The sequence below is a fragment of the Momordica charantia genome (genome assembly GCF_013281855.1).
Source record: "Momordica charantia cultivar OHB3-1 chromosome 7 unlocalized genomic scaffold, Mcharantia_2.0 BLBB01000007.1, whole genome shotgun sequence".
Classification (NCBI taxonomy): Eukaryota; Viridiplantae; Streptophyta; class Magnoliopsida; order Cucurbitales; family Cucurbitaceae; genus Momordica; species Momordica charantia.
In genome coordinates this window covers 7,359,896-7,376,994 of record NW_028275165.1, presented here as the reverse complement: position 1 = coordinate 7,376,994, position 17,099 = coordinate 7,359,896, and the positions used below count along the sequence as shown (strand labels likewise).

The 17,099-nt window shown below is 33.9% G+C and overlaps 1 pseudogene; it reads left to right on the top strand.

Annotated features, from left to right (window-relative positions):
• The first annotated feature begins 2,937 nt into the window (after positions 1 to 2,937).
• LOC148210239 (uncharacterized) lies at positions 2,938 to 3,636 on the top strand (annotated as a pseudogene).
• The last annotated feature ends 13,463 nt before the right edge of the window (positions 3,637 to 17,099 follow it).

Below are 17,099 nucleotides of genomic sequence, written 5' to 3'. Positions count from 1 at the left end.
GTGACAGGAAGTGATAATATTCAGATAGAGGTGTTCAAGCAAGAAATGATGAAGGTGTTCAAGATGACCGATCTAGGTCTGATGCATTACTTCCTTAGCATGAAGATTCAGCAAGGGTAGAATGAAGTGTTTCTCTGCTAGAAGAAGTACATGAGAGAGATATTGAAGAGGTTCAATATGGAGGAGTGTAAGAGTGTGTGAACACTCTGATGATTCAGAAGGAGAAGTTGCAGAAGGATGATGGAGAGGAACCTGCAGACGAGAATGTGTACAGAAGTCTAGTTGGATGTCTCATGTATCTCACATCCAGTAGGCCTAACATCATGTACACTGTAAGTGTCTTATCTAGATTTCTTCACTATGCAAGTAAGAATCATATGGTTGCTGGAAAGAGGGTTTTGAGATATCTTAAAGGCACACTGTCTTTTGGGATCAAATATAGTAGGGTTGAAAATTTTGAGTTGTAGGGTTACTCAGATAGTGATTAGGCTGGGTCATTAGATCATATGAAGAGCTTGGCTAAGGGTGTTTCTCATGGTGTTCAAACAAACAAGATATAGTGGCTGCTGAGTTCATTACAGCAATAGCAGCAGTCAACCAAGCTGTTTGGTTAAAGAAGTTGATACGTGACTTGCATTTAAAGCAAGAAGAGAGTGTGAAGGTGTTTGTAGATAATCAAGCCACTCTAGCTATTTCTTTGAATCCGATTTTTCATGGAAGAACCAAACACTTTAAGATCAAGTATTATGTTCTTAGAGAGATACAAAAGGAATGAGAAGTTTAGTTGGTGCATTGTAGCTCAGAGGAGCAAATAGTAGATATCTTCACTAAGTCGTTTAGTGTGTCGTTTTCAAGCTCTTAGGAGCAAGTTGGGTGTTTGTAGTATTTGAGTTAGGAGAAGAATGTAAGTTAACTCAAATTACAAGTTTGATTCTTTTAGTTTTTCAATTTGTCTAGTCCAAGTCCTAGTTTCTAGGAAGTTGTTAGGGTTATTTTTTGTTATAGTCAAATCAACTAGGTAGGTTACTATTCTTCTGGTTGTGAAGTAGTTGCCTTTTATGTGGAATTAGTTGAGTCTATTTTTAGATTTATAGTGTGTATAAATATGTAGCATCATTGAATGAAACATACACTTCCCCACTTTCTCGTTTCTTTCTCAATAATAAGAACTACATGTTCTTATCATCCAATTCCTCATCTATTATATATTCCTACAATCCATTTCTTTCTTATTAAACCTGAAAGTGACCACCAACACTTCACAACCGAATTTTCAAATCTTTTTTCTCATTTTACATACGTAGCCTTACAAAGCGATGTCGAACCAGGCAACCAGTCCAATAACCATTTAATCGTCATCGTCTTATATTGAAAGTCATTACGAAGCTCTTATCATTACTCAGTTTGTTGGCTTTATGGCTTCAATCAAACCAAATATTTTGGTGATCACAAACCAAGTATAAACTAACAATTTGAGTGTTTCAAAGTGTCCATAGCGTAGAGCTCGAAAAGACAAAATCAATGCCTATCAAATCACTCAAATCGGAGTTTAAACGAAGAAATTATGGTCAAAACAAGTTAGGAGAAAAATTCTACGTGGCGGGTGACGTGGACAAGTGGACAAATCCTACATGGTGGGTGATATGGACAAGTGGATCGCTGACATGTGGCATCAAGACAACATACTTATGCTGACGTGGCATCTAACAATCGAACAAATGAGAAGATGACATGTGGCTCTTTCAATCTCTACAAATCCATTTCCACTAATTTTTCCCCATTTCCTCAATCACTCACAATCTCAATGATTTCTCAATCTCCACCAATTTCTTTTAATCACCATAATTATGTTTTCATTTCATTTCCTTACATCACATCTTAATCTATACCATTCATCCTTTGTTGCCCTAAATCCAATGGCTAAAATTCATCATAGAAACTTTATTTAAAGCCCCCAAATTCCATCATTCTACACACCAACTATCAAAGCAAAATCATTTGTTTTCAAATTCTCCTATCAACTTTTGCAAAATCTTCATTCTCTCCTACACATAACTTGCTCATTTTTTGTGAGAGATTCATTAGAGTGTGGCTTTTTAGCCATTACTTTGGTGCAAACTTTGTGTAATCCACTTTGTTTTTGAATTCTTTATTTTCAAATTGGGTTTTGTATTAAGGTGTGGGTACACCTTGGGTTGTGAGAAAAATAAATTGGTTGGATCTTGGACTACTAAAAAGGATTTTGGTTTTTCTTTAGCCTAGGACAAAAAGAGGGTTGATCGGTTTGGTTCTCACCCGTTAAGAGGGTCACTGCAATAAAATACCCAAGAAGGAGTCTTGGTGAGTGGAGTAGGAATTTCCGAACTACTATAAAAATTCTCAGTGTCACCACTCTCTTCTCTTCTCTCTTTTAAATTCAGTATTTATCTACTTTGAATCTTGGTAGATTGCATATAGTTTACTTAAATATTTTGTTCAATATTTCCTCTTCTTGTTAATCTTCTTTTATTGATTGCATAATTGTTCATTACCTTGAATTTATTTTTAATTTTTAAAAAGTGGTAAGCAACTCTATTCACCCCGTCTCTAGTGTTGTCATTCGATCCTACAATTGGTATCAGAGCAGGTAGCTCAGATTTGTTTTTCATTCTTCAAAATTCCATCTTTTTAAAAACTATTTCTATTTTTAAAATCTGGATTTTTCTATATTAGAAGAAAAGTTTGAAATTTTGAGTTTTTGAGCCGATTTTACTAGAAATTAATTTTCCGCAAAAATTGAGTTTTAATAACTATTTTTTTCTTCACTCTTGGAAATTTATTTTGTTTAGAATAAATCTTTGAAATATTTTTGAAATTTAATATCTTTGAAAGTTAACCCTTCTTGATTCTAAATTTATTTTCTTTGAAACTTTTCTTGAAACATAATTGTTTGAGCTTATGGCAAACATTGGGGTTAATGAATTTAGTGAGGGTCATTCTACCACTAGAACACCTCTTTTTGATGGAAATAATTATACTTGGTGAAAAACTAGGATGAGAATTTATTTGATTTCAATTGATTATAACTTGTGGGAAATTGTTTCTAAAGGTCCCTTTATTCCTATTAAGAAAGTTGAGAATGTTGATGTAGCTAAAAATGAAAATGAGTTTAATGATGATGATAAAAGAAAAATATCAATTAATGCTAAAACCATGAATTGTTTGTTTTGTGCTTCATGTGCTGATGAATTTAATCGAGTATCTACATGTAACTCTGCTAAAGAAATATGGGATATGCTTGAAGTAACTCATGAAGGAACAAATCAAGTAAAAGAGTCGAAAATTAGCATGCTTGTTCATAATTATGAATTCTTTAAAATGGATGCTAACGAGTCTATTACTGAGATGTTTACTAGATTTACGAATATTGTTAATGCTTTGAAAGGTTTAGGAAAAGAATATACTACAGCTGAGAACGTGAGAAAGATTCTAAGATCTCTACCAAAAAGTTGGGAACCCAAAGTGACAGCAATTCAAGAAGCGAAGGATCTCTCAAAACTTCCATTGGAGGAGCTCATTGGATCTCTCATGACGCATGAGATAATCATGAAAGGTAATATGGAAGAGGACGTCAAAAAGAAGAAAACTTTGGCATAAAGTCTACATCGTTCCAATGGGCTTTTGAAAGTGAGGAAGAACTTGCCTACTTATCCAAGAGGTTCAAGAAGCATTTCAAGAAGAGGCACTTTCCAAAGAAAACCAACTGTCAAGATGCTAAAGGAGAAAATAGCACTAGAGACGTCATCATCTGCTACAAGTGCAAAAAGGCTGGACATGTAAGATCTAAACGCCCTCTACTATGTAAATCATCTTCAAGGAGAAACAAGAAGGCTATGAAAGCTACTTGGGATGAAAGTGATGAAGGAAGTGATTCTGAAAGTGGAGAGGAAGTAGCTAATCTTTGTTTCATGGCTTTTGGAGATGAAGATGACGACGGCGAGGTATGCTTTGAAAATCCTTCTTTTGATGAGCTTATGGATGCTTACAACGAGATTAAAGAAGAATTTGAAAAATTATGTAGTAAATATTTAGCTCTTAAAAATAAGAATACTAAGCTATCTCATGAGAACCATGATTTATTAGTTAAGCATGATAGGATAAATAAAGAAAATTAGATGTTTAGAAAAGATCTTGTTATGTCTAAGTCAAATTTGCATGCTTTGAAATAGGAGTATAAATTATTAGAAGTGAAAAATAAAGATATATCATCTACTCTTTTAAAGTTTACAAACGGTAAAAAAAAACTTAGACATGATGATGGGAAAACAACAAGCTATCTTTGATAAAAGTGGTTTAGGCTATAAACCTCATCAAAAACAAAAGAAAATTGTGAACTACTTTGTTAAATAAACCTCAATGTCTACTACTGTTTGCAATGCATGCAGAAAACTTGGTCATAAACTTTATGCTTGTAACTTGAATAAAAATGGTGCATTAAATGAAAAGAGATGGATTCCTAAATTTTTGCTTACTAACCTAACCCTCAAGGACCCAAACAAGCTTGGGTACCTAAAGTTACATCTTGAATATCATATTTCTTATAGGTATGTTTGATATCAATAAAGAACAAGTGGTACTTGGATAGTGGATGTTCAAAGCACATGACCGGAGACCATACAAAATTAACACACCTATAAGTGAAAGATGGAGGATACGTTACCTTTGGCGATAATAAAAGAGGTAAAATCATTGGCAAAGGTAACATAGGTAATGGTTCAAAATTTATGATTGAGAATGTGTTGCTTGTTGATGGCTTAAACCATGATCTTTTAAGTATTAGTCAATTATGTGATAAAGGTTATAAAGTAGTATTTAATGATAAAAATGATAAAACTTTAGACATGCACAGCGGAAGCTAAGGATCATAATACACTTAATGAAGCAATTTAACTAAAATAAGCATGTTTGAAAATATGATGAAAAAGGTAAAGAGAAAGTGATTAACTTTATACCTTTGAAGACCTCCACAATAACGTCTTCTCCTAACTCAATGGGACCACCAACGGCAAATCCGTGCTATCCTCGGGTTTATGAACACGGTTGTGGGACCGAATTTTGAGTGAAAGCAAAGGGAAAACACTAATGGCTAGGAGAAGACAATAGAAATTTGAATGGAAAAATTCTGCACTTATGCAATGAAGCATTAGCCTTCTCCAAGTGATCTTCATTACCTATATAAAGACCAAATGCAATCCTTGCATGTCTTCCACTTCAAACCCCACTAGTATGTAAAAGATAGGTGTCGTTGCCTTGAAGAAACACTTCAAAAACCACTAGTTAGTGGGAAAATCCAACTTTGATTTTTTAAATAAAACTTTTATAAAACTAATTTTTATAAAAACAAAAATTGAAATATCAATTTTCTATTAAAACAAAAACCAAGCCAAATTAATATCTCATATTAATTGGTCTTTGACACCTAAGCTTGATTAATCACATTAATCAAATTACAACTCTTTTTCATGCTTTAAACTTATTTAAAACTAATTTAAATAAGTCATACTCTCCATAATAATTAATTCTCAATTAAATTATATATTATATCTCATATAAAATACAATATTCCCTTAAAAACCGAATTTGAACACTTCAAATTTTTGCTTCACCTAATTCATCAATTTTATCCTTTATGAGCTAGCATGGAGACCCGTTGGACCTACAGATCATGGGCTCCAACGATTCGAGACTAACCGGTCAAACTCTTTAACTTAGTTAATCAACATTCGTTAACTAACAGGACTGTCCACTATAGCATGTAGATGCACTCCCCTCACTGTAGATATATTTGTGTCCATTCGATATAACCGTCATCGGTAAGTTGATCCTTCACAGGTCGTTCGTAACCTCATCTAGGTCAAAAAAATTGTTTTACCCCTGAGTTACATCTTTTCTCCTTAAGTATCACTATCTCTCTAATGAACAATTGATTTAGGATCAAATCACTAAATCCAATTTCTCTCGGGCCAGTGAGAAGATGGGGCCCCTTATTCAAGACCTAGGATCAGCCTTTAAGGGAACAACCTTTCTACTATCCTTAAATCGGGTAGGAGTGAATTTCGTCTTGCTAATTCTATGTCCCCAGCTATCTACCCAGTCTTATCCCTGAAATGGGAGGCATATTGAGCAATGCTAATGAGCTTACTCTCACCTATACAGATCAAGAGAGAATCCTGAATAAATAGGAGTTCATAGATGCCTCAGGATTTAGATCAAGTTATCTAGGTCATCGATTAACGAAATTAATCAGTGTTATACATAAACGGTGTTAATACGTAACAGTGATTATTTCAGGGTCAATCTTACACAATCTCATTGTGTAGAACACCCCCGCTCACATGTTTCTACATGAACGAATCAGGATCACTTCGTTTATGACACCTTACAACATTTGTAACAATCATAAAGCGGGTCGTATTCAATAGTGTCTCTATGAAAAAGTACCCAACTTGATCCATGTACTATAGACTGTTTAGGCTATTTACTTGAACTTGATCTAGTTTAGGTCTCCACATAAAGTTCAAGTACTCATTATAATAGCCAAGGGTTCGTAGTTTATTGGATTTATTAAAAAAAACAAATTCACTTTCATTTAACACACTTGTCTGAATAACCTCACATTAATGTTCACTATTTACAAACTACGAGTTTTAGGACAAAATACCCAACAAAAAATTGCATAATTGAAAATGCTTGTGATGGACAAAAGTTGTTTGTAGGAAATAGAGATAAAAATGTTTATACTATTGAATTGAATAACTACCCAGTTGCTAATAAATGTTTGTCTGCTATGCATGATGATTCTTGGTTGTGGCATAGAAGATTAGGTCATGTTAGCATGTATCTGCTTTCAAATATTTCCAAGAAATCTCTTGTTCGAGGTCTTCCAAAATTAAATTTTGAAAAAGACAAAGTTTGTGATGCATGTCAAATGGGTAAACAAACTAAGTCATCCTATAAAGCAAAGAAAATGGTTTCTACTTCTAGGCCTTTGCAACTATTACATATGGATCTATTTGGACCTACTAGAGTTGCAGGTCTAAGTGGAAAACATTATGCTTTTGTTATAGTTGATGATTTTTCAAGGTTTACTTGCGTTTTATTTTTATCTCATAAGGATGAGGCCATAAAAGCATTTATTAGTTTTTCAAAGAAAATTCAAAATGAAAAAGGTTTTATGATTTCAAAAATTAGAAGTGATCATGGAGGAGAATTTGACAATGCAGCTTTTGAAAAATTTTGTGATGAAAATGGTTTTTCTCATGATTTTTCTTCTCGAAGAACACCACAACAAAATGGTGTTGTAGAAAGGAAAAATCGCTCTTTGCAAGAATTAGCTACTTCTTTGTTAAATGAGTATAATTTAGCAAAATATTTTTGGGCTGAAGCTGTTAATACTGCCTCTTATGTGATGAACCGTGTTTTAATAAGGCCAATTTTGAATAAAACCTCTTATGAGCTTTTTAATGATAAAATTCCTAATATCAGTTATTTCAAAGTTTTTGGTTGCAAATGTTTTATTTTGAAAAATAAAGAGAAAATTGGAAAGTTTGAATCAAAAACTGATATTGGCATATTTTTAGGATATTCAGCATGTAGTAAAGCATATAGAGTTTTTAATAAAAGAACCTTTGTAGTTGAAGAGTCAATAGATGTTTTTGATGAATCTCATATTACTGCTAATCAAGTTTCAGCTAGTGATGAGTTAGAAATGTCTTTTGAGAATTTGAACTTTAAAGATAATAACTTGGAAGCTATTAGTAAATGAGACTCAACAAGTGCCAGAGGAAACCCTTCCTAAGGATTGGAGTTTCTCAATTCACCATCTGAAGGAGTAAATTATAGGTGATGTATCCCAAGGGGTAAGAACTCGATCTTCTTTAAATGCATTAAATAATGTTGCTTTTGTATCTCAAATTGAACCAAAGTCTTTTAAAGAAGTTGAAGTTGATGAATTCTGGTTAATTGCTATGCAAGATGAGTTAAATTAGTTTGAAAGAAACAATGTTTGGGAATTAGTCTCACGTCCTACTGATCATCCTGTTATCGGTACTAAATGAGTTTTTAGAAATTAAATGGATGAGTTTAGTAATATTGTTAGAAATAAAGCTAGGCTAGTTGCACAAGGATATAGTCAGGAAGAAGGAATAGATTATGAGGAAACTTTTGCTCCTATTGCTAGACTTGAATCAATTAGAATGTTGCTTGCATTTGCATCTCATAAGAACTTTACTTTATATCAAATGGAGGTTAAAAGTGCTTTCTTAAATGGTTTTATAATGGAAGAAGTATATGTTGAACAACCTCCTAGTTTTGAAAGTGTTGAAAATTCCAAATCATGTTTATAAATTAAAGAAAGCTCTTTATGGTCTTAAACAAGCTTCTAGAGCTTGGTATGACCGTTTGAGTAAATTTTTGTTTGAACAAGGTTTTAAAATGAGACTTATTGACACTACACTTTTTTATTCAAACCAAAGAAAATAATATTTTGTTAGTGCAAATTTATGTAGATGATATTATTTTTGGTGCTACTAACACTTTCATTATGTGAAGAATTCTCTAAGTGTATGCACAGTGAGTTTGAGATGAGCATGATGGGAGAACTCAAGTTCTTCCTTGGACTTCAAATCAAACAACTTAACGAGAGAATCTTCATCAATCAAGAAAAATATACAAAGATCTGCTCAAGAGGTTCAAGTTCGATAACACCAAAATAGCAAAGACTCCAATGAGCACTACTACAAAGCTTGATAAAGATGAAAAAGGTAAAAATGTAGATATAAAAGCTTATAGAGGTATGATCAGATCCTTGCTTTACTTAACTACAAGTAGATTGGATATTATGTTCAGTGTATGCATGTGTGCTAGATTTCAATCATGTCCTAAAGAGTCACACTTTCATTCTATTAAAAGAATTTTTAAATACTTGCTTGGAACTGTTGACATAGGTTTATGGTATCCTAAGAATGCATCTCTTGATTTAATTGCTTATTCCGATTCTGATTTTGCTGGTAGTTTAACTGATAGGAAGAGTACTAGTGGAACTTGCCAATTTTTGGGTAGCTCTTTAGTGTCTTGGTTTAGTAAAAAGCAAAATTTTGTTGCATTATCTACTACTGAGGCTGAATATATTGCTGCTGCTACCTGTTGCTCTAAAGTTTTATGGATGAAACAAACATTACGTGGTTTTGGTTTAAATTTTTAACATGTTCCAATCTTTTGTGATAATACTAGTTCAATTAATTTAACTAAAAATCCCATTCAGCATTCTAAGACAAAACATATAGATATCCGACATCATTTTCTTAGAGAACATGTGTAAAATGGAAATATAATTATGTTTACACTGAAAAACAAGTAGCAGATATTCTTACTAAACCATTAAATGGATAAGCATTTTGTAAGAATAGACTTGCACTTGGCATCATTCGCATTTAATTGTCTAAACGTATTTGTTAGGGAGAGAATTTTTTTGTATGTATGATTGAGGCGGAGAATTTTTTTTACCATGTAATAATTATCTTATTAAGGGGGAGCTGAATTTCATGAAATTTTTTTTTTATAATAACAAAAGGGGAATATAGCCACTTTGAGAATGTGTTTTCTTTAGTGGTTTGTCATCATCAAAAAGGGGGAGATTGTTAGCTTTATGGCTTCAATCAAACCAAATATTTTGATGATCACAAACCAAGTATAAACTAACAATTTGAGTGTTTCAAAGTGCCCATAGCATAAAGCTCGAAAAGATAAAACAAATGCCTATCAAATCACTCAAATCGGAGTTTAAACGAAGAAGTTATGGTCAAAACAAGTCAGGAGAAAAATGCTACGTGGCGAGTGACATGGACAAGTGGACAAATTCTACATGGTGGGTGACATAGACAATTCGATCGCTAACATGTGGCATCAAGAGGACATACTTATGCTGACGGGCATCCAACAATCGAACAAATGAGAAGATAACATATGGCACTTTCAATCTCTACAAATCCATTTCCACCAATTTCTTTCAATCTCCTCAATCACTCTCAATCTCCTCAATCACTCACAATCTCAATGATTCCTCAATCTCCACTAATTTCTTTTAATCACCATAATTATGTTTTCATTTCATTTCCTTACCTCACATCTTAATCTATACCATTCATCATTTATTGCCCTAAATCCAATGGCCGCAATTCATCATAGAAACTCTATTTAAAGCCACCAAATTTCATCATTCTACACACCAACTATCAAAGCAAAATCATTTGTTTTCAAATTCTCCTATCAACTTTTGCAAAATCTTCATTCTCTCCTACACATAACTTGCTCATTTTTTGTGAGAGATTCATTAAAGTGTGGCTTTTTAGCCATTACTTTGGTGCAAAATTTGTTTATTCCACTTTGTTTTTGAATTCTTTATTTTCAAATTGGGTTTTGTATTAAGGCGTGGGTACACCTTGGGTTGTGAGAAAAGTAAATTGGTTGGATCCTGAACCAGTAAAAAGGATTTTGGGTTTCTCTTTAGCCTAGGACAAAAAGAGGGTCAATCGGTTTGGATCTCACCCGTTAAGAGGACCACTGTAGTAAAATACCCAAGAAGAAGTCTTGGGGAGTGGAGTAGGAATTTCCGAACCACTATAAAAATTCTTAGTGTCACCACTCTCTTCTCCTCTCTCTTTTAAATTCAGTATTTATCTACGTTGAATCTTGGTAGATTGCATATAGGTTTACTTAAATATTTTGTTCAATATTTCCTCTTCTTGTTATTCTTCTTTTATTGATTGTATAATTGTTCATTACCTTGAATTTATTTTTAATTTTTAAAAAGTGGTAAGCAACCTTATTCACCCACCCTCCCCCCAAATAGAGTTGCCATTAGATCCTACACAGTTGACATACTAAAAAAACGAGTTGAAGGCTATGAGGTGTCAATTATCCGACACCGAGGTCCGCATTGTTGGGTTAGAGGGAACATGTACCTACATAGAAATGATACTGAACGAAGTGACCCCTCGGGTAGAACGACTAAAAGATGAGAAAAGGAAGCTCCAAAATTTGGTAACATCGTTAGACACTCGTTTCCAAGTCTTGGGGTATAGTAGTAATAAATTAAGATCATACTTTTTTGGAACCCTGTCATGTATCTCATGCGTTGTGTCCTTCCAATCCAGTTTCATATATGGTTATGTTTTTTTTCTTTTTTCTTTTTTTTTTTGTGAACACTGCCACGTATCTCGCTCTCGCTTCCGTCTCTTCGCTGTATTGATACAGTAGTTACCTCTCAGATTCCAAACGCATGACAAACGCACATACACAAAAATGAAATGTCGATTCGTTCCCTCATGCAATTACTATATCTATTGATGGCAAATTTTGGAGAGGTCCATGTGTCCCTCAGACGAGTAGCTTCACCAAGGATCAAATGAGCCTACAACGAAAAAACTCGATGTCGATGCGGTGTCCCGCCTAATATACTTTGATGCTCAAGTTAGAAATCGGAGTAGGAAATAGGAAAAGACACATTTAGTGTTAGTGACAAGTTTTTCACTTACCTGGTGAAGGTGAGGGTTCTTCCCTTTTATAGGCTCGGATGGCCGACCAAGAAAGATGAAGGTTGGGGATGGCAAGGACGCCCCAAATAGTACGGTGCCTGTCGGGAGTCTATGCCCCCGACAATGGGTGGGTTGCATCTCCGCCTGCGAGCCTGAAACTTGTCTCCTGCAGGTGGCAAGTCGTAATACTCGGCCTGCTCCCCGTACCGTGGGAGTGGAGGCACGCCCTCCTGCCATCGCAGAGTACGACGTGTAACGGCCTATGGTCCCGTGCCTCGCAGGTGTAAACACGTGTCCTGCTCGATTTTACCCTCAACAATATTAAAACTTACATTTAATGTACCTTACGAACCATCCATCTTATTCCTCTTATATATAACAATACTTGGGAACCCGATTGTGAAATTATTCTAACCTTTCCGTTATATCACCCTCAACAACTTGTAAGAAATTTGGCCTGCAACAAAGAAATGTCATCTCAGGAGGCAACAAGTCCACTATTAATTCTATATTCATCAATTGGAGAAAATTCTCATTTGGATCCTACTGTGCTTAGATTACAGAAGCGGGGGAGGAAATTCGAGAACTAAAGGTATAAATTCGTACGGTTCGACATAAACTCAACAACACACGCTTCGTATTGAGGGCGGCCAAAAAAACATGTTCCTTGCTTGAAACAATGGTAAAGAAGAGTGCGACATTGAACACCGATGCAATATAGAGAAAAGACAACTCGTAGATAGAGTCGCGAAATTGGAAACCTATTTGCGATCCCTGTGAGGGTAAATGCTGTCGAGATCCCTCTCCATTTATTTGCTTTCGATCTACTATCGTGTCATTGTAATTTTATAAGTTCCTCATCTATTATGAATTATTAGTTACAGTTTTATTAAAATTCAAAATTACTTGCATCATATACTGCTATCGCTCTTAATCTTGAAAACACCTTTGAACTTCCTAATTACTAGAACCGTGCAACAATTAACTAATTGTGTTTCAAAATGCTGACATGCCATTACCCCAATTTAATGCTCACCTAACCACATTCAATAAATATGACTTTCACACTCTTCTTCGTCTTATATATAACATACATATGCATACCAACTTTATAATTCCTCTTATCTTATCTTCTATACCTAATAGATATAAAGAAAATGTCTGAAGAGACTGGCCGTAGAAATGAGAGTTCTGCATCGTCATCACAGGGAGAAAGTGCATTTGAAGATCTTACAATGGTTGAGTTGGATGATGAGAAAAAAAGTCATCGCAAGAATAGGCAGTTGTTGTACTCGACGCAATACCAGTTACGCGTGCAAAAAGAACGATGTACGATCCTCGAAAGGATGGTGAACAAAGAGTGTGAACGGGGAGACTGGTATGAGGAAGAGAAAAAGGAACTCAAAGAATACAGTCGCAGTGTTGGAGGCTCGTTTGCAAGCATTACGGGCATGGTAGCCGTAAGTGTGCTAAGTTTCTAAAACCTTTTATATTTTAATTCTCCCAATTAATTTTACTTTCCCTTGTGCAATTATTTTCTTATAAATGTTGTTCAAGTCGTAACGTTCAAGGGTGTTTGACCAATGTATTTCATAATTCAAAATTAGTATATGTAGTACATTCTGTTCACACAAATATGTAGTATGTCCTATTCAAGCATGCTTCAACGAAAGAAAGAATTAATTATTAAAAAAAAAAAGCTATGTAATATGTCTCACTCTCAGTCTCAATCTTGCTCTCGGTCTTGCAGTCTTTATTTTTTTCTCTCGCTATTGTCATCTCCCTCTCTCGCTCTCGATGATGCATATCCCATTGCTCTGTGTTAACAAACTAGCTCTCGATGAACCTATTATCGTTAATGTATAAGTAAGAACCCCAAATTCTAAACATTGTTCCCGTCGCTCTCGGTTCAATGCTTGATATACCAGTCACTCAAGTTAGAGAACAATAAACACATAAATCGAAATAAGAAAACTTCAATCGAACCCATAACCAACGATACTTTTCATAAAAAAAAAATCAGCTTTTCTTTTTTTCATTTTTTCGTTGTTCTTCTATATCTTCGTCAACTTCATTTTGCATTCGTCACCAATACCCATTCAACTTCGCCAACACGCTCCATTTTCTGTTATTTCACATCTATCTTCACCAAAATAATACATACGTTAAGTCCTTTCCGCTATCTTTCTCACCTTTTTTTTAATAATTTTGATTCCAGTTCTTTTAACATTATAGATTTCCCATGATGTTTTTGTTAAATTCTCGGTTTTGCATTTACAATTAACGGTCGATCGGTTGTGTATTTACAAAATCGACTGATCGATCGATTACTATAAATCTGACTAAAACCGACTGATCGACTGATATATATGTATTAAAAAACAAATCATTTACCGTCTGTTTTCCTCCTTTTCATTTTTGTCATCAAATTCTCCTTCAATGAGGTTGATTTCTCTCTCCTCTTTTTCCTTTTTTCAATTTTTTCTTTAATTGCTCCCTTATTGACGCGATTTATCTCCTTATGTTCCTCCCATATGTCATTCAAGGGGATTTTGGTCTTGACCGACCGATGTACACCCCTAATCAACAATGTGTTTTGGATTGTCGACATATTTAAATCAACATACAATGTTGTTTAATGGTTGTTAGGTTCCTTCAGCAAAATATTAACCCAATAAATATGTTTCATACGGATATTAAACTTTTTACTATTACATTATTGTATATTCAATAATATTTTTTTTATAACTGGAAGTAGGAGCTTCGTTCTCCAGCCCAAGGTTCGAGACCTCTAAATTAGTATGACCAAGAGTAGAAGTGATCATCGTTCGGTCGAAGTCAGTTTTGGACTCAAACCGACGCCGACCAACGACATATTCGGTTTCCGTCGGTCGGAGCTCGTCGGTTTTAGAAGGCTCCAGGATTCCGACCGATGAGCTACACCGACGGTTGGTCGGTTTTGATCGGTTTGGGTAAGAGGAAGGGTGGAAGAAGAAAAAATAGAAAAAAAAATATATAGAAATGGAAGAAGAAGATGTTGAAGGTAGGATGTGCCGGTAGGAACTAAGAAGTGGGTAGACGAAGAAGAAGAGGGTGGTTGTGCCGCCGTGGAGTGGGTTGCGCCGCCAGAGAGTAGGAGGAAAAAGCACAAAGTAAGGTTGTGAGTGGTGAGAGACCTGGAGAAAAAAATAGAGGGGAGAGTAGAGGGGAGAGAGAAAATGAAAGAGAAGAGAATGTTAATAGCCTGAAAAACCAGCCTCCATTAAAGGGTCACTAGACTACATTGTGTTTCTTTTTGTTTAAATAAATAAAAATACGTGGTTGGTTTGTCGGAAATTACTTTTCTGACCAAACCGACTGACATAATTCGATTTTTATTTTAATAAAATCGACCACGGCCTAAATTTTAATCAAACTGATCGACCACTATCGGTTCGGTCGGTTTTGATCGATTGGATCGATTTTTTGGTCTTATATGCTCACCCCTAACCAAGAAACTTCAAATCCTTACTAACCGAGTTCATACACAAAATCAAGTTACTAACTATTTTATTACACCAAATATATACATCATATATTTAATTTTTGGAGCTTTGTTATGTTTTACATTCCAGCAAACATATACTACATGTTTACATACTAATATAGCATATTATCATAAATACCATAAAATATGACTATGACATATAGGTTACATATCCAATACAACACAACATATCTTTTTAATGGGCCTTCTAAAAAATTAAGAAATTGAATCTAGCGAATAAGCTTGCGACACGTGGTGCTAGCATGCCCCTTCTCCAGGCGCACCTTTTTATAGTCGCACGAGTGGATCTTTTTCTCTTCAGCCAATTCTAACTTTTTTCCCTCCTTTTTAGCCATTTTTTCTTCCTTATATTTCCATTAAATCTCTACCGTTCATCTATTTCACTTAGATCTAATGGCCTACTTTCAGTCTACTCTAAATCATCATTTAAACCTAATATCATCTTCTTCCTCAAGCAACTTAGTGGAAAAAATCCAATCCAGCTCCCATGCTCTTGATTTTGGTCTCCAAATCTTGGAAATTTTATTCTCTCTACTCCAAAGGTCTCAAATTTTTCTCATTGTGTGAGAGACAAGTTTGATTTTTAGACACTTGCTTGATGCGATGCTTGCAACATTTAACCTACTTTAAGATATTTTTCTATTGTCTTGAAAATGAAATTGGATGGATTCTGAACAAGTAAAAAAGATTGTTGGAGTTCTCATTAGCCTCAGACAAAAGAATCGTAAGAGGGTTGGAAAGTGAAGTAGGCATTGCCGAGCCACCATAAAATTCTCTCCATGATGGGATTGCTCTACTAAATTTGCACACTAATTATTTTATTAGCTACTAACATTACTTGTTTTGTGTGCCAAAATTGTTTGATAATATTGGAATCAAAATTAGAAATAAAATCAAAATTAAAAATTGGTAGACAAGTCGTTATTCATCCCTAGAGTTGTCATTTGATTCCACAGACGAGTCATTAAAATGGTAGGATTAAACAAAGAAAAGTGAAAATGTATGAAATCCAAGTTTTCTATTTTAGATGGTGAAAAAAGATGGAAAGAAAGATGAAAATTGCAGAGAAAAAGAAACCCAAAAAAAAATGGAAAACTAACAGCTGTGGCAACTATTTTTTTTCAAATTCAATGTGAAAAATGGCTAGTGGTTTGTAAGGAATGACCTATTGGTTATTGAATTGCTCTTTTGGAAATTGAGCATAAAGCCATTAGACAAAAAAAGAAAATTCTATGCATCTTGAACACTAATGTAATATTGGTCTATAAAGTGGAGGAGATTTTGGCAAAATAAAAAAAAGGAAGGAAAAAATTGTTTTTTTAATTAGTGGAAGAATCTTTTAAACCTATTTCACAAAACATAGCAGCTAAAAGTGTCAAAAGTATATTCTTTTTCTAATAAAACGAAGTTAAATTATTCAAAATGAACTATGAAGTTGGTTTCAAAAAGTGGCGGCTTAATTTGTGTTCAATTGATGCTAATCTCACATGACAAATAAGATCAAACAAAAATTTAAACTTTTAAGACAAGTTTAATTCGTGATTAGAAATTTGATTTAATTAAAAATATATAATTAACATTCATGCCTCTAGTAGTAGTTATCAACTAAATATTTAATTCTTTATTTAAAAAAAGAACTAAATGTTTAATTCAATCTAAAATATTATTAATTGGTTTATTAACATATTATAAATTTTGAATAATTATAATTTTACAATATAATATATATTATATTTTACATGTTCCATTTTTTAACAAAATAAGATAAAATAAGTTTATAACTTTGAGAAAAGTATATTTCTCAAAATTTATATCTTTTTTTAATGTAATTTTCTATTTAAAAATTTCAAATTCAAAATCTTAAAAACAAGGAAAACAAAGATGTTTATTTTCATAATTTCAACTATTTGCATCACAAAATCTAAAAACTATTTTAAAAGACAAATCTATCAAACGGATATTCACTGAATTCATCTAAT